Raw genomic sequence first — 17,443 nt, 5'->3', positions numbered from 1 at the left:
ATATCGGCATATCGCAAACTTGTCTGAGCGAAATTCAGGACAGGCGCGTATATATATTCGTAAATAGTCTCTTGTGTCATACCAACGAACTTCACTGCTCGAGAGCTGACAGTAGTCCAGAGTCTTGAACGTTTTATTTTCTTTCGCACACAATACACCTTCACGCGTCGAGCGCCGAATGAACGCCTACTGAAATCACCCAGGAACAAGGGAAGCGTAAGTACCCCCTCACCTTTTCCCCGCAATTTTCGGGTAACTGAATACCAGCGGGTACAGTACGGCGCTTGCGGGGGGTTCCTTCCCCTCTTCTGCTTGCTCCCAGTAGAAATCAGCACCTTAATAATATGGGAGAAAGTGTCTTTATAGATGGCGCCCCAATCAACTTAAGAAAAAAGAGGGCGCTGGTGAGGAGGACCAAAAAGAAAGACCTATTCTAGGGATTTGAGAATCACTCAATTTAACTTAACTGTAAAATTGTCTATTAAAGGGTACAAATCAATATGAAAACAACCTCAAAGTAGTGCAATAACTTTATCCCATTAACAGCAAACAAGCAAACTCAGGCACATACACTCTGGAAATAATACAGATGGCGTCATAAACATTGTTGTATATATACAAACATTGTTGATATATATATATATATATATATATATATATATATATATATATATATATATATATATATATATATATATATATATATATATATATATATATATATATATATATATATATATATATATATATATATATATATATATAATCAAAATATCCCTTCTTTTAATTTCTATATCATTTATTAAACCAAAGCATATCACCTCAAAATGCGCTGAAATGATACAGAGGAGGGAGGGGTAAAAAAATATACAGACACAATTAAACTAACTTTCCTTCCTCGTCAGAAGGGGTTTGAAAAAAAAACTAACAACAACAACATATTCCCTGCTATCACTATTCAAATACGTAACTCTCCTTTCTTTAAAATTAGTGCAAATTATTTCTGGCCTTGAGAAGGCATAGGGGTTTTGAGCCCTACTCGTGTTAATTTCCGCGCGTTTTGAGTTTGACTTGGCTATTTATTATAATTTTTATTCGTTTTGGGTTTTATTTATTTATTGATACTGATTTGTGGTAGTTTTACGCTTTTTAGTTTATTTGATTCTATTTTTGCTCATTTTTGGTTTAATAAAGTTCTTCACTTTTCTTTGAAAAATTTATTTGAGGAAAAAAGTTTTTTTTTTATTAATCAAAATAAAAAGATCCATCAGAGTACATATTCCTTACATTGTATAAAGAACCAAACAATTCTAATGGTTCTTCCACGCTATGCCGTAAAACCTTTCACACAAGCATAATTTAATACTTTATTTTACTTTATGTAATCTTAGGGAGCCAATTTTGTCCACAAACTAGGCAGTGCTAAGCAGACTCTTACCCAATTTAGAACCTTGCGTTCCGTAAGTTTATGTTAAGCTATGTAAAAGTTCAACACAGCAGCAACAAAACCGAATTTCTAGATGAACAGTTAATAAATCTTGAAGACAAATTGGTAAGTTTTCCCGAGAAAGCCTTTCACGTTTGAAAAAGCTTGAGTTTCCACATCCATTCAGCTTTTTTAATTTTTGATGGATTCAGCATTCCACATCCATTCAGCTTTTTTAATTTTTGATGGATTCAGCATTCCACATCCATTCAGCTTTTACGATGGTAGTGATAGTCTTGGGCGACGGTTATGATGGTTTTTACCATCATTAAATTACCATCAAATTAACAAAAAAAAATAAAAAAAATGCAAGATATTGGCGGTAAAAAGACGGCCTCATAATTAGGAAAAAAACTTAAGTGATAATCTCAACTATTACGCTTTCAAAGAATAGAGCCAAAAATCAACCGAAACTCTAAAAAACGGAATTTTGATACCAATAGATACATCAAAAGAATTGGATTTTAATTCTGATTTCCAATATATAAGTTTCATCAAGTTTAATATCAAGTTTCCCTCTTAGGTATATCCGCTTGATAATGTTGTTAACCTGAAAGTGGAGTTCCACATTTTTTATATGGGAAGCTTGGACTTTTACGTATTTTGTTATACGTAATATGAATTTTTGTTTAGCCTAGAGTGGATGTATTTGTCTAAGTTTGAAAAATCATACTGAATGTAACGCAACTTAACCACTTAGCATAGAAAATTACGTACATAGTGTGAAAGCCTCTTTACCCAAGACAATGTAAGGGTACTTGTAAGGGTAAATCAAACAGTTCGTTATAACGAACTGTAAGTAAGGAGCGACCCGCCTTAATAGTAACCAAAACTCTAAAAAACGGAATTTTGATACCAGTAGATGCATCAAAAGAATTGGCTTTTCATGCTACTTTCAAACATATAAATTTCATCAAATTTAGTCCTACCCATCAAAAGTTACGCGCCTGAGAAAATTTGGCTGATTTTCAAAAAAAAGGGGGAAAGACATCCTAAAAGTTATAGAACCTAAATGAAAATCAAACCATCATTTTCAGGGAGTTCGTTACATAAGTTGATTTGTAAATTGCGTCAGAAGCAAATTTAGAGACGCAAAAAGAAAAGTAGCAAAAGAAAAGTACAATTTTTATGCAAATTTTGTTTACTTATTCAATGACGGGGAGACAAAATAAAAGCTGGATTAACTAAAAAAAGATCAGAAATTAAATAAAAAAAACAAGTTTTTTAAACTGAAAGTCAGAAGCGACATTAAAACTTAAAACGAACAGAAATTATTCCGTATATGAAAGGGGCTGTCCCCTCCTCAACGCCTCACTCTTTCCGCTAAAGTTTGACTCTGTCTCACAACTTTATTTTTTAAAAAAATAAAAAACTTTAGCGTAAAGAGCGAGGCGTTGCGGAGGGGACAGCCCCTTTCATATACGGAATAATTTCTGTTCGTTTTAAGTTTTGATGTCGCTCCTTACTTTCAGTTTAAAAAAACTTGTTTTTTTTATTTAATACATTCAAAAATTATGCTTAGGCTACATCTCAGAAAACCGGTTTGAAAGCTACAAAAACAAGTGACGGATGATACAATGCATTGGACTTAGACAGAATGCATTGGACTTGTATAATCTGGGCTATATATTTGCACATTCGGGGGCGGGGGTAGCTTAGGTTGCGTTAGGTTTCCATAATTTTATTTCTAAACTGTTATTTTATCATCGTGTTATGCTATATTTCATTAGGAATAACCTAACTTCACTTCCTGGGTGTGTTTCCAATAACCAACAAGTACCAAAAGGAAACATCTATCAATATTTACATTATGAAAAAAAAAATCGTAAGTGCCCTAAACTTCAAATAATTTATATTACTAAACGCCAAATTGCACCACTTTAAATTATCTTCATGTGGTCTTTCTTCCTCCGAAATCGGAATATTTTCTTCATTATACGTGCCATCCACGGAAAATCAAACTCAAAATCTTCCCTATTTTGTTAACCGGAATTGCAGTCCGCGATAGATCTAGCCATGATACGAACGTGTATATTTTTTAACAGTACAGCATTGCAGTGGGTAAATACGTATAACTCTAATTAATTAAAAAAAAAAAAAAAAAAAAAAAAAAAAAAAAAAAAAAACACGTCTCAGTTTCAAAATACCGCTATTAGGCATTTAGGCAGAGTGGGGGCATTTGGGCCAACGCCATATCCCCCAAAACTAGAGACTTTTCAGATTTTCCATGAGCTTTGCCTATTTTCAAAACTATCTATTGAATTCCCTCCCTAATGTCACGCCCCTCAAAAATAATTCCTACGCATATGCCTTGTGTTTGTAGTATCTATTTATCTAAAACTTTCGAAAGGCTGCAGCAACTTTTCACTTCAGTTTGAAAAATGACACGAAAAGAGCGACAAAATCCCAGGAGTACCTTTGAACGTGGAATCTCAGTTGAGACAGCTACTGTCACAGGATAAGATCAGTTTCACTTCCAAAAACTTTATGAAGCGTCTCTCGGGATATTTTAGAGCTTCACGTGGAGAAAGCTGAACTCAAATTTTTATAAAGGAACCACTGTAAGAAAAAGCTGCGGCTTCAGACCGGACAACGATCATAATAAAATTCTTTCTTCCATGCGTAAACAGAAACGGCAAGCATACATTACTTGTTTTGTCCTTGAAGACGAGCAGTCAAAACTGGGTTCTCAGACCTGCCGAGTTCAATGATATAACTTCTATTAAGCACTATTGGGGGATTCCCCTCTTTTTGTAACTTAAACGGAAACGATAAAGATACAAAAGTGCTTTTGTTATCTAAGACAGTGTTCGTAAAAGCGGAAAAGAAAAACTCTCGAAAGTATGATTCGCTTATATTGTACCCTAGCCTGATGTCTTACGATACGATACGAATTTATTATGTCAAATAACAAGAATTAAATGAGACACAATATAATTTAAATAATCACTCTTCCTTGTCACTTATTTATTAAACTAAGACACAAAATACTGTCGAAAAGACAATGTGTATCGATTGGTAGCCACGGGCTTACAAGGCTTGAGTTTATTCTGGTGCCTTGTATTACACCCCGTTCTTGCCGGTTCAGTGAGCAAATCTCGATAACTGCTTGACTCCAAAAGCTATTGTTCAAAGCACATTGTAAGCTGGTGTCGCCAGGCATCAAGTCCATCGAGGCCTAGAAATTTAAGGCTATCATCATAATTCGTGAATTCCGGACCTAATATCACACGGGTAGCTCGTTCCTGCACATTCTCATGGTTGTTTCTTTGATCTATGCTTAGTCCAGGATGCCACGCAGGACAGGCGTACTCTAAAGTACTCCGGATGTACAGTTTATAAAAATTCAACGGTGAAAAATGACTAAAACCAAATCACCGCATTGTAACTAGATTACGCAACGCTATATTCGCCTTCTTAGTACAATTATTTAGATGATCTATCCATGACATTTTCAGGAGTTTTAGGAGTTAAAAGTCACACCTAAAATTGTCATATTATTTACAATTGGCAAATCTATATCACTTTGATAGGAACTTTTTTTTTGTAAACGAGACTCTCATAAGTGCTGACTTTTTCCTATTAATTGAAAGCCGTTTTTCTTCACAGTCAGCCTCTAAACGTTGAATTATGCCATCCGTATTAATTACGGATCCTAGCTTATGAAGCATCAGCAATGACAAATCATCTGCAAACTTTGCTCTGTTTTCATGCCAAGTCGCAATTTTTACAAAGTATTAAAAATAAAACAGGTCCCGTTTTGGTACCTTGGGGTATTCCACAGAAAACCTCAAGAACATACGATTGTACCCCATCAGCACTAGCAAACTGTTGCTGTCCGTGTAAAAAACTATAAGCTCTCCGAATTAAAAAAGGTATAAAATCTGTCATTTACTCAAGAATATCCGGATGGCTTGATTTGTCGAAAGCCTTTTCTAAGTCTGCTTGCAATATTTCTACAAGTATATCTTTATTTTCTAGATGTTCCAGGGCTTCCTCCACAATTTTGATGAAATATTGCACTGTGCTATATTCTTTGATAAATCCATATTGACAAGCATCTATTTTATCACAGAAATTTTATATTAGCTATTTCTTTGGGAAGTGTTCAAAAACTTTAGATACAACAGGGGTTAAAGATATTGGTCGTAGGTCACTCACCCCTTTTGGATTTGAAACTTTAGGTATTGGCTTTACAACTGCTTTTTTCAAATCATCTGGAAAGGTACCACTCAAAATACGTTGGTTTAAAAAGGCAGTCAGAGGTTCTGTTATAAAGACTGTGTTTTCTTTGTACAGGGTTGCTGGCGTGTCTCCAGGGTAGGTTGCCTTATTGGGGTCAAGTTTCTGAAGAACTTTTGCTTTTGAGGGAAAATCACAGGTATTTCCGATAGAACAGTCAATGAGGGACACTAGAAATTGGTGGATTGCTTCTGCAAATACTAGCAAAATACTTATTAATAGCGTTTGCGTCGAGCTTAGTCCCAGATTCGTCGTATACGCTTACACTTTGCCTTACAGAGGAGCCAGTGAGAAGCCGTATTCCTTTATAGTAACCAGCTGGGTTTGTGGTCATAAGCTCATTCATTTTCGAACCGTATGATTTCTCAGCCGATCTTTATTCATAGACCACTTGATTTCTCTTCTCCCTTTTTATGGAGCCTGTTGCGTTTGCGTATCAGCCTTTTCAGGCGCGAGTTAACCCAGGGCTTGCCAGCTGTCTTCTCTGGAAAATATTATATTTTTAGCACATTTACTTCTTTCGACAGAGCTTTTCAAATTTTCTTAAACAATTTATTAATCTGTTATTTTATAAATATTCACATCTAAAAAAGGTAAAAAAAGTGAAAATAAAGCTTAATTTGCATAACCTTTTTCCTAGGTCTAATAAGTAGGATCAATCTCCTTTCCGACTCAAATTCTTCAAGTATGGGTTGTTATAACGCGTTTCAAAAACGTTTTATAAAATTTTATAACGTTGTAAAACGTGTTTCACTAATTGGTAAAAAAAAAATTTCTGTATCTACAACCCTTTTTCTTTATTACTGGTTAGACATGACCTTGATTAGACATTCCTGTGTTGAAAAAAAATGAAAAAAAACAAAAATATACCTTTACATTTCAATTGCATTAAATTCCCCGCCATAATCTAATACAGATGGTCAAGCTAGTTGCATGGAAGTGAAAAATAGGTGTTTGCAATAAAAGAAAACCAAAGATAAAACAAGGGGCAAGACTGCAGAAGCAAATAAATAAGTAAAGTAAAAAGAGAAACCAGATTTAAGTGAAGTCAAATCAAGTTTATATAAGCTAAGAATTAAAGAAATGATTAAGATCTGATGAAAAAATATATGCCAAGACCGTATCCAGGGGGGGGGGTACCCGGTTTGACCCCCCCCCCCCCCGAAATTTTTGACCGAGTCGAAAATAAGTCGAAAATTAGTAAAACCTAGGTAAAAAATCAGTAAAATTAGTCGAAAACTGAGTCAAAAATTAGTAAAAACCCCCCCGAAAAAAAATCCTGGATCCGCCCATGATATATGCACTTATTTTAAAATGTCCAATACAGAAAAACAGAGAGTTTAAGTGCAAAAATGCACAATTCTTCTTACTGACTTAAAATTCGACACAGGAGAGCAAACCAGGCGGAATCAACTTTTCGTTGTTTTTACTAGCCTAGGATTTCAGAAAGAAACTTGCCAGGTTTTAAATAGGCGGGCTTATGAAAATACGCTACACATAAACCAATGAAATTACAGCACACTTTACGACACAATTATAGGAAACTAATGTGTCTTTTTGTCCCAGAATTTAAATGGGCCCATGGATAATGCATTTTGTATAAAAGATTGTGGAAAGCAGGAATCACCGAGTTTTTGGACTTATTAATTTATGAGAGGATAGTTCATGTAAGAGACGTATTGTAATTTTTTTTTGCTGTTGACTCAAACACATGTTCACGAACCTTCATCGATGAAGAATTAGTAGGAAGAAAGATATAGCATATTCCTCATAAATTTTCAGAACCCCACGTCTTGGAATCTGACAGAATATTTTGACATATATTAATATGTATTTTTAATTATGTGATATTTATTTATTTTTTGTCTTTTCAATAAACCGATTGATTGATATTGACCGAGCCTATGGACGACTAAGTGTCGCTGTTAATACTTCACTGCTGACTCAATCTTAGTAGGGTCTTATTGTCTAAAAACCTATTAATGATGCAACATTCAATGATGGACAATAAACACCGAACCATTAATTTAAAACTCAGACAGTAAATTTCAACATAAATATTGTCAAAGACCTGAATTACCGCTAATGGTTTGGTTCGATACCATATTCTAAGGCTATAATGAAAGAAATTTCAGGATGGCTAGGCCACGTTTTACGGACTAGGAATAACAGATTGCCAAAGATGGTACTTTTTGGCCATGGGTCTAGGGTCAAACAAAAAGCAAATCGCCCCTGAATAGAGTCGAAAGAGATCATAATGAAAGATTTAAAAGAAATGAGTTTCATGTGAGGGTGTAACAAGTGAAGGCTAGAATAGATTGAGGTGGGGGAGCAGCCCGCGCTGCTGTACTGACCTGGGATAGTTTGTTATTGCAGTGGGTTCTTAGTAGTAGTTGTAAAGCGACCACTCACGAACTTAGTCTTTTATCTTTTTTGTGAGTTCCTTATGAGACCCCATTTATTTAATTATAAAACAATCTAAAACTGTTGTTTAAGGATTTACGTAAATCAAATAATTCAACATCAATTAATTAAAATAGTTAATTCAGAATAAACATAAATTATAATTTTTTTGATCATTAGTTTTATTTATTGAATGATAACTACTGAATTCTTTTTCAAGTATTTCAATTATGAAATACTTGAAATACTTCAATGCCGCCTTCGACTCTGTCACTCGCCAGAAACTTTGGAAGATCCTAGAGAATGACGGAATGCCGCTGAAGTTTGTTGAACTGATGAAGGCATACTATGACGCGTCAGTGAGCCGAGTTCGAGTCTATGGTGAAGAAACTGAAGAATTCCTGGTTGAGTTTGGAGTAAAACAAGGGTGTATCCTCTCTCCGACTCTGTTCAATTATTGCGTCGATTGGGTGCTTGAAAATGCACTGTCGTCCTATCCAGGAGTTCAGATCGGACAGAATCTCTCACTGACTGACCTCGATTATGCGGATGATGTTGGCCTCCTGTCAGACCCCGTAGAAGCTCAAAACATGCTTGACAACGTGGTGGCCTGGGCAGACCTGATCGGCTTGAAAGTCAGCACAGAGAAAACGAAATTCATGGCTATTAACCACGACACAGGACCATTCACACTAACTGTCAATCAAGTTCAACTGGAAAAAGTCAACTGTTTCACATACTTAGGCTCCCAAATATGTATTGACGGATCCTCCGACGCTGATATCCAACAGAGAATACGGAAAGCACAGACAGTCTTTGCCTCCCTTCGGAAACCCTTATAGAATCGCCGCGAAGTCAGTGTCCGAACGAAAGTTCGAATCTACATGGCACTAGTCCGCACCGTTCTCCTTTACGGATGCGAAACATGGTCGGTAAAACTACAGCATGAGAATACGCTGAAGGTGTTTGAGCATACCTGTCTGCGAAGAATTCTCAGAATACAGCTGCGTGACCGTATCTCCAGCACGGATCTACGTCGAATGTGCAATATTCAGAGAGATGTTGCGCTCACTATTAAAGAACGCCGTTTGAAATGGTTGGGCCATGTTTTACGGAAGCCGCCAGAATACTTGCCTCGCCAAATACTTCTAGTCGAGCCTATTAGCTCCTGGAAGAGACGCCAAGGAGGACAGAGGAAAAACTGGTGGAAACTGGCCAAATCAGACCTTGAACCTATCGGGGGATTCAGAAAGTTCGGACACAGATGGTCAACTCAGTGGCTTACTTTTGCAGAGCAGCTGGCAGAAGATCGCTCAACATGGTCCAAGAAGGTCTCCAAGATCATCGATGCCGGGCGAGGTGGAAACGCCTGATTCCCGCCACAAGTACAAGTAAGTAAGTAAGTATAATAATTAAATTAAGCTTTGAGCAAAGTGAGTAGAAAACGCATTAAATAATGAATTTGCAGTTTAGCATTGCGAAGAACTTATCAAGTTCTTCATATACTTAATCATATTTATATATCGTAATCATAACATAATCATAACATAACATATCATGATCATATCATAATCATATCATATCATAATCATATTCATATACTTAATCAAGATATCGTCCTTCTTCTAGGAGTACTGTGAATAAATTAAAAACTTATGAATCCTAGCTTGATGCTTTCTAATCCATAAAGTTATTATGGGATTACTAACTGGAACAACTTTCTAATAGAATCGGTTTAAGCTTTAGATTCCTTATTAGAGAATGAATTGAGGTGGAAAAAAGTCAGGAACGAGAGAAAGACTTTTTAAATGAAAAGCATTAAAGATGAAAGATTTAAGCTTTCATGATAGCATATTAATTTGACACATGTTTATGGATGGTAAAAAATCTTTGTAAGTTTTCCTTGTGGTAACGCGCTAGTGTTAATAATTTTATAGAACACCCTTTAACAAACATCTAATTTGACTCCGGTAATTAAAAAACGTTATGTGATAGTTTTGTCAAACGGACATTCTTCATTTTTATGTGGCACAAGTGGCCTGAACGTGGCCTAATTTCTTAAATTACGTGAGGTCTATCGATTAGTTTAACCCGTTTCCAGTATCTTATTTGGTTCTTGAAACCTAAATGGTAATGGTAAAAAAAGGTAAAAAAATTCTTTCTAAGTTTTCCTTGTGGCAATACACTAATGTTGCTCCCAGTTTTATGGGGCATCTGTTCACAAACATTAATTTGACAGCAGTTATTAAAAAGCGTTATGCGATAGTTTTGTCAAACGGACACTTTTATGTGGCCCACCTGGCCTATGTTCGTACATTAAGTATTGTCTACCGATTGGTTTAACCTTATTTGGTTCTCGAAACCTAAATGGTTATGATAAAAAAACAAATGGTAAAAAATCCTATTTAATTTTCAATTTGGCAACAAACTAATATTGTTCCCTGTTTTATAGGACGTCTGTTCACAAACATTAGTTTGATTGCGGTAATTAAAAACAATTATGCAATAGTTTTGTCAACTGGACATTCGTATGTGGCCAACGTGATTGGATTAACACGTTTCCAATATCTTATTTGCTTCTCGAAACCTAAATGGCAATAGTAAAAAATGACAAAATGGTAAAAACATCCTTTTCATATTTTCCTCGTGGTAACACAATATCATTGTTCAGTTTTATAGGATACCCATTCACAAACCTCAATTTGACGGTGGTAATAATAAATATCATATGATACTTTTGTCAAACAAATATTCTTGTATGGCCTATATTGTTATATTAAGTAGGGTCTAAGGATTGATTCAACCCTTTTTCCGTAGCTTATTTAGTCATCAAATTCAAATGGTAATGGTAAAAAAAAATCCTTTCTAATTCTTCATTGTGGCGACACACTTTTATCGTTGACAGTTTTATAGGACAGCCATTCACAAACATCAATTTGTCTAAGGTAAAATAAAAAAACCTCATGTCATTTTTTTTCGCACATACGTTGTTATGCAGCCTATATCTTAAACTAAGTTCGATCTATTGTTTGGTTCAGCCTGTTTTTACGCATCTTAATTGGTTCTCAAGATCCTTGGAAGCTCTGATTTTAGAAATTTCCCCTTTTTATCTAATTTTTTTACCTTTAATCTCACTTTTCAATGTCTTCATAGTGCTAAGCAGATAACTTTCAGATATCAGCAATAAGTGCCACCGTTCCATATTTTATATATTTTTTATAATTGTGTATATGATAATATAATAAAATATAATACAGAACTAAAATTAAAACAAACATATTTATACAGAAAAACATAATTACTTTAGTATATCTGCTGATGACGATTGCTGTATATGTGGTCGAAATATCCAGTCTTTTGTATCTGTTTTCAGTGTCTAATAAATGGACTTAGCCCCATGTGAACGTTTACTGGTTTGTCATATTTATCTAAAAGCGTGGACGCTTATATTGAAATAGAGATATATAAATTGATAAGTTACTGGATAAAATATTTCACGCATATGGAATGGAAAACTTAAAAAAAAAAAAAAAAAAAAAGCTCATGGGACCTGCCTCTAGGGACATCTAGGGTCCCAATTCATGAAAATAAAGGGAAGCAATTCTTTTTAATAAAGATAGAAAATAATGTATTTTCAAAATTTCTTATTCAATTTTGTTACCAATGGAAATACAAAAAAAGCCCCAAATGCCACCTGATTAGTGCCTCTGCCTGCCTGTTAGACCCCGAAGCCGCGCCGAAAAGTCGGCGGCGCGCCGCCGAGCTTGCATCAGCGCGCTTACACTACCGTTTTTTTTTCTCTCTTTTTTGGTTATCAAGGGCGGCCTCTGGGTTTCATCAATCATCCCAGCGAACCGGTCACTTAAAAATTAATACTGTCATCTTGGGTTCATCCGATATATTGGTTCGTAGGGAGGAGAAGAAGAATTTTTGTTTGAAACAAAAATTCTACCTCCCACTTTAAAATTCTGTTCATTTTTCTTTCTGATTTTTCGGATGAAAAGAGGTAGGTAAAAGAGCATTAGGCAATTCAGGATGTTGTCATAGGCAGCGCAATCGAGCTGTCTAAGTAAAGAACAATGTTGGCACAATGTATTTTTTTTTTTTTTTTTCCCATACTAGGGCAATTCGTATCGAAGGAGTTGTCGTAGAAACTTCAAAAAGGGCTCATTCGATTGGAAATTGGAATAACTAGTGCCCTTTTTAATAGTCGAAATTGATTGGAAGGCAGCTAACACCCCTTCCACGCCCACCATTTCCCCAAACACATCCAATCAAAATTTTGAGATAGCCATTTTGTTCAGAGTAACTGATTTCCAGAGAGAAAATAAATTTTTTGAGGAGGTTACTCCCCAACAACCCTTAGGGCAAGGGTTTTGTAGTTATGCCCTGGAGGTATATAAGGACGATGTTGGCACAATGCCCTTTTTAATAGTCGAAAATGATTGGAAGGCAACTAACACCCCTTCCACGCCCACCATTTACCCAAACACGTCCAATAAAAGTTTTGAAATAGCCATTTTGTTCAACGTAGTTAAAAATTCTGGAAATTAGGTCTTAGAGGATGACAACCACCCTCACAGCCCTTAGGGTAAGGGTTGTAATTTATGCCCTGGGGGCATATACGGTGTTTTATAGAAAGCGTTGTCGTAGAAACTCAAAAAGGGATCAGTAGTTTGGAAATCGAAAAGCCTAGTGCCCTTTTTAATAATGAAAGTGATTGAAAGGCTTGAAATTTTTATAGCAGAGATTGATGTGGGTATAAGGTATCATTTTTTTTTTTTTTTGTTGTTGTTTAGACAAGGGCACTTCGTATCGAAGGAGTTGTCGTAGGAACTTCGAAAAGGGCTCATTCGATTGAAAATAGAAAGGGCTGATGCCTTTTTAATCGTCGAAAGGGATTGGAGGGACACTAATCCCCCTCCCACGCTCATCCTCCGATTTGCCTTTATGTTTAAAAAGTAAATGTTGCCTTAAGATTAAATCAAAATGTACTGTGTTAATGCTAATTCCCAATAAGGCATCTCAGCAGTATCCCAAGAAAGACTGAGGGTATTATGTTCAAACTTTCAGGGCTTCTTCTGATCTTAAAATTTGACCAAATCAAAATAGCGTAAGTGTATCCAAGCTATCAAAGAAAGTAAGCAAATTTTTTTGCGAATGTTATCAAGTTTTCCATTTCAGGTCAACTAGAGGAGGTATGAAACTAAATTAAATACTACTATTTGTGTCCAGATTTTTATAAGGGTCTATGTTGTTAAATTTTGCTGAAAATTGTTTTCCAGCATAGAAATAGCAGGCCAAACTATAAATTCTTTAAAAAAATGAAAAGATTTAAAGTATGATTTTCTTTTTCCCTGAAAAGACTGTGTCAATATAAAACGAACAGAAATTAATTAAAAAAACTGTTTCCAAAAAATAAGTTTTTTCAAAAAAAAGTAAAGAACTCCATTAAACCAAAAATGAGCAAAATTAACATCAAATAATCTACCAAGCGTGAAACTACCACAAATTAGCGTCGATAAATAAATGAAACCCAAAACGAACAGAAATTACAATAAATAACCGAGTCAAACTCAAAACGAGCAGAAATTAACATAAGTTGGGCTCAAAACCCCTATGCCTTCCCAAGGCCGGAACATAATTTGTACTTTACTGACAAAAATACAAATGAATATGCATTGTTTGTTTAATATACATATACTGATATTTAGTAATCAAAATGTTAATATTATTTGATTCATTAAAGTTATAAAAGTAAAAAAATTTACTTTTTTTCATTAAAGTCAAATTTATGTTCTGGCCTTGGGAAGGCATTGGGGTTTTGAGCCCAACTTATGTTAATTTCTGCTCGTTTTGAGTTTGACTCGGTTATTTATTGTTATTTTTGTTCATTTTCGGTTTCATTTATTTATCGATGCTGATTTGCGGTAGTTTCCCGCTTGGTTGATTATCTAGAGCTAGTATAGAAATATATCTATAGGAATGAATTACATTTTTTTTTTTTTGCACAGTTAGCAGAGCACACTGAAGTTGAAGCAGCCTTAAACTTTGACATGAAACGTTATAACTTGACCACTTCTTTCAGAAAAGAATTTCGGAGGGTTATTTCGTCTTGATAAGAAAAGAGGGTAAAGGTGCAGTTTAGTTCCTCCTGTAGTGTAGGGCGCAGGAGGCCTATGGTGAAGGTGCAGGTTTGTTCTCCCTTATAAAACAACTTATTGCAGCAGATACAAAGAAGAAGCCCATTTGCGGCATTCTGTGGGACCCCAAGGTCCAATACTAGTATCAAATCCCGCGAGTGGCAGTATACGCTCGTCAAGTTCTGGCTGTACCGGCCACATGTGCCCCAGCTAAACGGCTTTTTAGCAAGACAGGACTGATAGTGACTGCAAAAAGATCAATGGCTCCAGGCAGAGTGAACAAACTCTCTTTTATTGCATCAATTGTAACTGAAGTGATGTAACTGCTGATTTAAAATTGTTGGTGTTGTTAAGCCATGGTATCTGAGTTATATACAGTGTTTTTTCGATGTTTTTATTTGTTGTTTTTTTTTTTTTTCACTTCCTTTTCGTATGTATTTGATGAAAAGGAGATGTTTGAACTTCAAACTTTGAAAGTTATACTCACATTAGCCCAAATCATTAACAAGAAGGAAATGACTAAACACGGGATTTTATAGGAACAATGCGATGTTAAACATAAACACAACATAGGTTTCCCTGCGTCTAGTGGCTAAAACTGAGAATTCTACTTGGTCTGATCGACGGTGAACATAATCTCTTTCCGCAGGCCCAACAAATTCCTGTTTTATCATATTGTTCTTGTATGTTTTTAACCAACCATTTAAAAATCCTTACTAAAATCGAGTCTGAACGTGCTTAGTGAAGTGGAATTTTTATTATAATTTCTAAACAGAAAAATCGGCGCGCCGTGGCGCGCCGCCGGTCTAAAATCGGCGGCGCGCCGCCAAAAATTTTGTTTTTTATTTTTTGGCGGCGCGCCGCAAAAAAAAAAATCGGCGGGGCGCCGCCGATGCTGAATCACACATTCGCCGCCGTCATTTCAGCGTGGCGCGGCTTCGGGGACTACTGCCTGTACTGAAATTATAGGAGAAATGGCAATGCAAAACCAAATAAATTTTAGATGGGTTACGTTCATCTTACCCCAGAAAATAAGCGAAGTATTAAACCTCCTTTAGGTTCGCTTGTAATCCAATCTTGGTAGAATCAGATAAACAAAATTCCCTAATCTATGAAGTAACAGTGAATGGAGCAGAATTTTACTCTATGTGAAAATGCCAATTATTTATGGGAGTTTGTGGTTGGGCGCGAGGCGCTCAATCACAAATAGTTTTCCCAAACGTCGATAGACGTTTGGATATGTCACAGGACACGCAAAGTAGAGGGACAAGGACAAGGGGTATAGTATACTTAACCTATATGGCTCTCCTGGTAAGGGGTATACCGTGTTTTAATTAAATGTTGTAAGGTTTCGTCGATCCAGAAGTCCCTTTTTAGAGGGGTGTGGAAGGGGAAATGATCTGCTGTTATCTAAACGAATAGCGACTTCGCAAAATTTCTATATCAATAAAAAATTAAAATTTACACACAATTCGAAAAGCCTCATTTGGTATTACGGAGGTGGTATAATATATCATACAATGTATGTATAATATTGTGCTCTTTGAATTTTCAAAGAGCAAAATTATATATTATATAGTCGTGTTCTTTGAAAATTCAGTGTAAGTTCCTCCATTGTCATCATGCTTCGTTTTTATACAGTGATCCGATTATTCGACATCAATCTGTTTTCTCGATTTTCGACAATATTCTATTCTTATAGAATTATCCAACGATATAAGTGTCAAATGAATGTTTGTGAACGGGTATCCTATGAAACTGTGAACAATATTAGCTGTTCACAATTGAAACTGTGAACAATATTAGTTGAATAACGATAGTGCGCTACCACAAGGGAAACTTAGAAAGGATTTTTTACCGTTTTGGATTTTTTTTTCTTTTTTTTAATTATTACCATTTAGGTTTTGAGAAACACAAATGATATGAGAACACGCGTTAAACAGGTTGATTGACCGTACTTAATTTAAGAATTTAGGCCAAATACGCCCCCCCCCCAAGAATGTTCGTGCGGCAGTTTAAAATATTTTTTGAAATAATATTACTTCTAACATAGATCCCAATTGCTGTTTCCCACAACCGATTTTCCTAATTCCCTTAAGGATTCCCCTAAAAACATTTTTTGCTTATTCATGCCGATGATTTTCTCTTAATAAACAAGATAAACTCTAGTTTGTCTCTGTGCAAAATGCTGTAAACACTCTTAATAATATTGGCTTTCGTGTTAATTTTGGTAAGCATGATTATCTAGCTTTCAATTCTAATAATAGTTTTCTTATTTGTCACTATTTTCCTAGGGTTCCAAGGTTATTACTAAACGTTGAGTGCAGATTAATTTGCCTGGTGGAGTTACTAAGCTTCTTTCTTATTAGGTAAAAGAATTTCAATGATTAGGTAAGAGTTATTGAAACAAAATGGTTGGCAATAGAGGTCGTTATAAGTCGTTTTTCGTATATCCTCCCATAATATATATATATATATATATATATATATATATATATATATATATATATATATATATATATATATATATATATATATATATATATATATATATATATATATATATTCGTATACCCACCCATATAATATATATATATATATATATATATATATATATATATATATATATATATATATATATATATATATATATATATATATATATATATATATATATATATATATATATATATGTTACCGTGAATGTCTAAAATTCGTGAATGTCGACATTCACCGATAAATGTCCGAAGTACCTTTTTATTTCTCCTTGGATGTAGTCAGCGTTGCCAGTCAACTTTTTTAGTTTAATGCAAGGTTTGATGATGACAGGTTAAGTTAGGTTGAATTAGATTTGGTTAGGTTAGGTTGCGTTAGCTTAGGTTAGATTTGTAACGCATTTCTGACATTTATAACCAGATTCAACCTAACCTGAACTAATATAATCTAAACTAACTTTAACGTTTACCATTTAGCTTTTGACCGTCTGCACTGATAAAATCCAAGTTGATCTAGCTATAATCTCATCTTTCAGTTCTATTTGGAACATCAATTAGCTCAATGAGCCAGCATGCAATTGGTTCTTTGAAGGAAAACTAAGAAAATCCCACGGGTGTTTCCCCAGGGTAAAGGTTCAATTCAATAAGAAAACCCTTGGTCGGTCATTTCGCAC

The 17,443-nt window shown here is 35.1% G+C and overlaps 1 protein-coding gene across 1 annotated transcript in view; it reads right to left on the bottom strand.

Moving 5' to 3' along the window:
* Positions 1–17,443, bottom strand: part of LOC148941036 (C2 domain-containing protein 5) — a 290,635-nt gene that overhangs the window by 5,509 nt on the left and 267,683 nt on the right. The window lies entirely within an intron of this gene.

This window comes from Artemia sp. Qi Xiang Cuo, chromosome 19, assembly GCF_049724085.1.
Source record: "Artemia sp. Qi Xiang Cuo chromosome 19, ASM4972408v1, whole genome shotgun sequence".
NCBI lineage: Eukaryota > Metazoa > Arthropoda > Branchiopoda > Anostraca > Artemiidae > Artemia > Artemia sp. Qi Xiang Cuo.
The sequence above is the reverse complement of the archived record's forward strand: the minus strand, read 5'-3'. Positions and strand labels throughout refer to the sequence as shown.